Genomic DNA, 7,486 nt, shown 5'->3' on the forward strand with positions numbered 1-7,486 from the left:
TGTATCTATGACATCATGCATCTCATGGTATTTATGACATCACAGTAACATGAGTAACACAATACAGTGGAGGAGGTGAAGTTCTATTCTATTACACACAAATAGCGGAAGCAGAATGTCGCCATCATATGATGTCATGGAGAGCCACATCCCGGCCGGAGGAAAACATTTCCTGTGATAGATAATGGTCAGTACAAAGTCCATGAGGACACACATAGGTCCCCAGGGGAGCCACCCGGGGGTCAAAGATCAACCAGGACCCCCAGAAGAAGTCTCCAGATGGCAGGGACAAAATGTTCAGTAGAGAAGATGGACAAACCCAGAAATACCCTACGGAATAACTCAAGATCCATCGACTTGTGTCTCGTAGACGTCAAAGGGTTTAAACGGCAAAAACTTTAACAATTGTACCTGGTGTGGTGTCCCGGTACCGCATCCTGTCCGGTATATACCTTTGTATATAAGTCCCCATAGCCAGAGTCCCTAGGACGTCGGGGTTCTTCTTAACTAGCCAGCCCCTAGTCACCTCTCATCTAGGGATTAGTTATCTAATAATTCTTCAGGATTTGTATATATATAGGATTGTACAAGTGTATATAAATGGTTAATTACCTATGCATAGCATAACGGGACCTGCGGGTCACATGACCGGGTGAACTCTATGGTTTTATGCTTGAGGACCTTTGGAGGTCCCTGTGACGTCTATTTCTCATCACTCCTTGTAACGGTGAGTGACAGTTGATTGGACCAGTAAAAACGGCCCTGCCCCTGCCCATATAAGGGAGCAGCAGCCATTGCTCACTCTTTTTCCTCGTGGGCTGTTGATGGAGAAGGATCTGCGCTGCTGTCATCAGTGAGTTTAGGCCTGAGCCTTGCGGCGACGGCTGATATCTGCTAAATTGTGAGTGTGTCAATCCCTAAACACTCTGCAAGATCACCGGACCTTATCTATCCCCTAAATCCGGACGGATCTTCACAATATTCCCTAATTCAGAGACTTTTATGAGAAGTCAAGGTCCGCAACAACTGTCAGTCATTGCACTAGATAGAGACTGTATTCCTGAGACTGTTACTGTTCATTGTTACTGTCACTGTTCACAAGCATTTAAGTAAAGTTATCCAAGTTCAAGTACCTTGTGAACCTTCAGTCATTTTATGCATGCACCTATTGTTACTGGGAAGGGCAGAGATAGGCTGCAGAATCACCTCAGCATACTAGCCCTCAGCCTGGCGTCACGAACTATAGAGTTAACATTAACCCCTCATCTACTGAAACAACACCCCCAACTACCAACCACTCCCCAAGGGCTACCACAAAGCCTTTTTGGCATTGCACGAACAGGATTCGGGTGTGCGCCTACTACAGTCGCCACTAGTGAAAGTGTACCCCCCCCAGAAAAAGAACTTTATTCATGTGCTGTAAACCGTGTTGCTGTGTACGGGAGCAGTGTCCGTGGTGCACCATACAAGGGGGCCACGAGAAAAGTAAGGGGGGAGGCAAAGATTCATCTTCAACTGAAATGTGTAAACTGCGCAATGACTTCATGCTGTGATCCTTTGGTCCAGTTAGCACAGGCGGAGCCGAACTGCTGCCGGAAAAGCACGTGAAGAAAGCCCGCGCTGCGCCACGCCCCGCCCCTGGGCGTGGCCACCAAGTTACAGTGTCGCAGACGAAAGGGAACTCAGAGATACAGGAGTCGTCTCCGGAGGGACCAGAAGTCGGGGCAGCACCGATAACGTCCTTCCATTTTGGAGAAGCCCACTATAAAAGACACCACGCACAGCGACCTCTTCAGTCTGCACGGAGAGCCGGAGAGTACAGACATGGTGGAGAGCAGTGTTCCACATGGTAAAGTTGGCAAAATGGCGCTGAAAAAGCGGAAAGTTGTGGCAGTCGCAGCCCGACTTTTCCAAGAACTTGCTGACCGTCTGCAGTGGTTGTCATTAGACAAAGAGGGGGCCAGCAATCTTCCCCCACTGCCTGATGATGATGACGATTGGCCAGAGACACCTCCAGCGGAGAGCGCAGGGACACCTGAAGGTGCATCACCGGTGAGATTGTCCCCTCACCACAGAACTTGGGGCTCGTGGGCTGAGATACCGTCGGAGGAGTCTGCTGTGAGTACCCCGCCAGAGGCGGCCTATTCTTCCTCCTCTAGCCCTGAAGTCATACCTCGTTCAAGCTTGCCAAGTGCACGACCGTGCTCACCAAAATTGCCGCAATGGGTGTTCGGAGATGAGCCGGAGCTGATCGAGTACATGCACAGAGTACTTCAACCATTACCTGGGAAGACACTACCATCAATCCCAACTGCAGAAAGGGAAAGGGCCCATCAAGAAGCCGAGCTGGCCGAATTGATGGAAAAGTTAAAGTGTACCTGTCGCCAACAAAAACTTTTGATATAACGTAGATAATACCATTATATGTATTTTTGTAATATACATTGATTAAAAAATGTGTATATTTTGGGGTGAAAAAATGCTGTCCCTGCAGCTATTGCTTGTGTGAGTCCAAATACAGGAAGTGAGGGCAGGAGAAGCAGGGCTCTGTGCAGGCTTCTGGCTTGTCAATCATCCTGCTGTGTGAGCCAGGGGCATATCATAGAGCCTCAGTGTGCCAAGCCCTGCTTGTTCTCGGTGCACAGAGCCCTGCTTGTCTTCCCACACTTCCTGTATTTGGACTCCTCATAGAGACACACAGGCAATAGCTGTAAGGACAAAAATATACAAATTTTTTAACCAATGTATATTACAAATATACATATATTGGTATTATCTACATTATATAAAAAGTTTTTGTTGACGACAGGTACAATTTAAAGGCCCGACACAAAGAACTCTATGCCCCCAAGCACGTGCATTTGCCTTATAAAGAAAAAGTGCGGTATCAAGAAAATACCAAAGAAATGGAGGCATTGTACATACGCAAATGGGACCACCCCCAAGAAGGGGAGGAGCCATTAGAAAGAAGAAGAGCAACTGTGGCCAAGTTTGACAAGGTCAGAGGTTATGGGACACTCCTCATAAAACGGCGAGCAGTGCAGAGGCCATATCTCCATAAGAAGTTCTACACCTTGGAGGTCGGTGAGATTGTGGAGTACACCCCCGTCCAGAGCCTGCGTGAAGAATGGGCTGCAGCGGTCATTAGACCAACAGCCCCAACACAGCTTCCCTTCAAATATTTCCCATCAACAGATTGGGAGTCCGATCCCTTCAACTTGAGGCCGAAAAGGTCTGCTCCTAAAGCCTCCACCAGCGTACCCAAGGAGGAGGAGCTTCAACAGCCAAGTTCATCATCTTCTATGTACAGCAAAGAGCCAAGTTCTTCATTTTCTACAGATCGTCGAGAGTCAAGTTCTGCTCAAGTTCAGGAAAGTAAGCCCAAATTGCGGGCACCAAAGACCGTACCTAGGCCCTCTCGGAGCAATGAGAGTTTGTCTCCTGCACAGGTACCAATGTATGTACCAAGGCCCTCTTCTGACATGGAGAGTTTGCCTGCTTCCAGGGTACCAACGAAAGAGTCATGGGTCTATCCTAGTTTGGAAACGGTACTCAAGCCCTATTGCCCCACTTTGATCCCAGCTAGTAAGCCTATAACCCCTGCTAATGCTGCCATCCACCACTCCATCCTCACCAATGTGGTGTGGCAAAGCTATGTCAATTCTACACCTGCCCCTGATGTTGGCAGATATAGGGGAACCCAGAGAGGCACTACAAGAGTAAAGAAGAATATTCTTTAAAGAGACTTTAAAGTAATGTGAGATTGTTTCTTATGTTAACCACTTTTATTTTGCAGCAACCAAGTTCAAGAATTGTGCCTAGCAGGACTGTGCTAAGATTGTTCCAGTTCAGTCCAGTTCAGCAACGTAACCACTAAGCTTGTGCCTGACTATTAAGTCAAGAGACTCCTAGCCTGTAGGAGATTCATCAAGGACTGTACCCGGCTGAGTTGTGGTTTACCTTTCCCTTCCATGGACTCTTAGTGTAGGTGGACTGCTGATCCTTACATGCCCCTTTGTATATTTCCCTTTAATTGGACTCCTAGTGTAGGTGGACTGCTGACCCCTACACGTCTATTTTATGTATATACCAGCAGCTTCATAAGAACTCTTATGCTAAATGTTGCACTTATCAGGTGTATGCGCCTGAACCATGTTGGAGTGTTGATAATTGTGTGAGTCTGTATAGTAAATATGTATATGGTTCTTGTACACAGGAAGGTAACCTCGTGTCTGTGTACATAAAAAATAGGTAAAGGTTTGTACATAGAAAAATAGTCTAATGTCTATGTACATAAAAAGTGAGTCAGAGCTATACACAGAAAATATCAACATGTACACTCGTACATATATCAACATGTAAAAACGTAAATAATTCTTGTACATACAAATGTATAGAATGCTAAAGGTGTTTAGTAGGTAACTCAACAGGGACACCTCGGCTTCTCCGTGGGTAGTATTATTGCTGTCGCCCATCGCTAGCACCTGTCTCAACAAAAATAATAGGGAAGATTCCCCTTCAAATAGTACTTGCACACATAGTATCTAGATTACTCACTTAAATGTACTACCTCAAGTTTCTCTAGTACATACACCAAAGTAAATATCTCACTCAAAAAAACACTTTAGGGATTGTAGCCTATTTATACCCAATTCCTGCCACTGTTGGGTACACTTCTTCTTCTTTGTGTGTGTGAGATGCTCTGCCTGGCCAGTAGGTGCTCTTGCAAATATAGAATGAAACACGTAATTCTTAGAGTAACCTAGGTAGGTTATGTGAAGTGCTCTAGGGGTAAGTAGTGTGTAGCCGATAGACCCTAGCAGCCACCCTTACTGTGACCTAGCTTCCGGCTAGCCAGTATAACCTTTCGTGTACTAATAGGTAACAATGTTGGCGAATAAAATGTGTGAGATAATAAAAACGTCTAGTCAGCTTGAAACTAAAAGTATAGAGAGCTGAACTAATGTTTAGTTAGCCTCATAAAAATGTGTAGAGAGCTGATAAAATGTCTTAGGAGCTAGCAACTACATGTCACATAGCTGCCTAATTGTCTAGTAAGCCTTAAAATGTATAGTAAGTTTAATAGAATGTTTAAGAAGCTAGAAACTAAAGGATAGATAGCTTCGTTAATGTCTAGATAGCATTTATGTCTAGATAGCACCAATGTCTAGATAGATTTCTATTGTCTAGTCCAAATACTAGTAAGAGTATCAGAGAATGTAAATGTGTTCAATGTTTATTTAGGATGTATAGCAAATGCAAATTTATAGATCATCCTGTTCTAGTCCTAGTCCCTCTGTCTTAGGGGACAGGCGTCGAGGTCGACTTATCTTAAGTAAGGGGGTTTGTGTGTCCCAGTACATTTGTATATAAGTCCCCATAACCAGAGTCCCTAGGACGTCGGGGTTCTTCTTAACTAGCCAGCCCCTAGTCACCTCTCATCTAGGTATTAGTTATCTAATACATTTTCAGGATTTGTATACATATATAGGATTGTACAAGTGTATATAAATGGTTAATTACCTATGCATAGCGTAACGGGACCTGCGGGTCACATGACCGGGTGAACTCTATGGTTTTATGCTTGAAGACCTTTGGAGGTCCCTGTGACGTTTATCTCCCATCACTCCTTGTAACGGTGAGCGACAGTTGATTGGACCAGTAAAAACGGCCCTGCCCCTGCCCATATAAGGGAGCAGCAGCCATTGCTCACTCTTTTTTCCTCGTGGGCTGTTGATGGAGAAGGATCTGCGCTGCTGTCATCAGTGAGTTTAGGCCTGAGCCTTGGGGCGACGGCTGATATCTGCTAAATTGTGAGTGTGTCAATCCCTAAACACTCTGCAAGATCACCGGACCTTATCTATCCCCTAAATCCGGATGGATCTTCGCAATATTCCCTAATTCAGAGACTGTATTCCTGAGACTGTTACTGTTCATTGGATGTACCGCAAGCATTTAAGTAAAGTTATCCAAGTTCAAGTACCTTGTGAACCTTCAGTCATTTTATGCATGCACCTATTGTTACTGGGAAGGGTGGCGATAGGCCTATCGCCAACCTTCCTTCACTGAGCGGCCCTCAGCCTGGCGTCACGAACTATAAGGTTAACATTAACCCCCAAGGGCTACCACATAGGTAATCACTGGTCACAACCCCACCCACCACTGGTCACAGCCCCGTCCACCATCCGGTCTCCCGATCTGTGATGAGTGCTCAGTGCAGGTCCTGCCGGCTCCACCAATCACTGGCCGCAGCCCCACCCACCATCTGGTCCCCGATCTGAGAGGAGCACTCAGTGCAGGACCTGCTGGCTCCACCAATCACTGGTCACAGCCCCGCCCACCATCCAGTCCCCAAATCTGAGAGGACCGCTCAATGAAGGAAGGGTGGCGATAGGCCGGAGAGTTACCTCAGCATACTAGCCCTCAGCCTGGCGTCACGAACTATAGGGTTAACATTAACCCCCAAGGGCTACCACATAGGTAATCACTGGTCACAACCCCACCCACCATCCGGTCCCCCGATCTGTGATGAGCACTCAGTGCAGGACCTGCCGGCTCCACCAATCACTGGTCACAGCCCCACCCACCATCCGTTCCCCCGATCTGTGATGAGCGCTCAGTGCAGGACCTGCCAGCTCCACCAATCACTGGTCACAGCCCCGTCCACCATCCGGTCTCCCGATCTGGGATGAGTGCTCAGTGCAGGTCCTGCCGGCTCCACCAATCCCTGATCACAGCCCCGTCCACAATCCGGTCCCGTGATCTGAGAGGACCGCTCAGTGCAGAACCTGCCGGCTCCACCAATCACTGGTCACAGCCCTGTCCACCATCCGGTCCCCCCGATCTGTGATGAGCGCTCAGTGCAGAACCTGCCGGCTCCACCAATCACTGGTCACAGCCCTGTCCACCATCCGGTCCCCCCGATCTGTGATGAGCGCTCAGTGCAGAACCTGCCGGCTCCACCAATCACTGGTAACAGCCCCGTCCACCATCCAGTCCCCCTGATCTGAGAGGAGCGCTCAGTGCAGGACCTGCCGGCTCCACCAATCACTGGTCACCGCTCCGCCCACCATCCGGTCGCCCCGATCTGTGATGAGCGCTCAGTGCAGGCCAGCTGGCTCCACCAATCACTGGTCACAGCCCCGTCCACCATTTGGTCCCCGGATCTAAGAGGAGTACTAAGTTCAGGATCTGCCGGCTCCACCAATCACTGGTCACAGCCCCACCCACCATTCAGTCCCCCAATCTGAAAGGAGTGCTCAGTACAGGACCTGCAGGCTCCACCAATCACTGGTCACAGCCCCGTCCACCATCTGGTCCCCCGATCTGAGAGGAGCGCTCAGTGCGGGACCTGCCGCCTCCACCAATCACTGGTCACAGCCCCGTCCACCATCCAGTCCCTCTGAGAGGAGTACTCAGTGCAGTACCTGCCGGCTCCACCAATCACTGGTCACAGCGGAGCCCCCTTTCATAACAAGAGAGAAGA

Source organism: Hyla sarda, unplaced genomic scaffold (genome assembly GCF_029499605.1).
Source record: "Hyla sarda isolate aHylSar1 unplaced genomic scaffold, aHylSar1.hap1 scaffold_282, whole genome shotgun sequence".
Lineage (NCBI taxonomy): Eukaryota > Metazoa > Chordata > Amphibia > Anura > Hylidae > Hyla > Hyla sarda.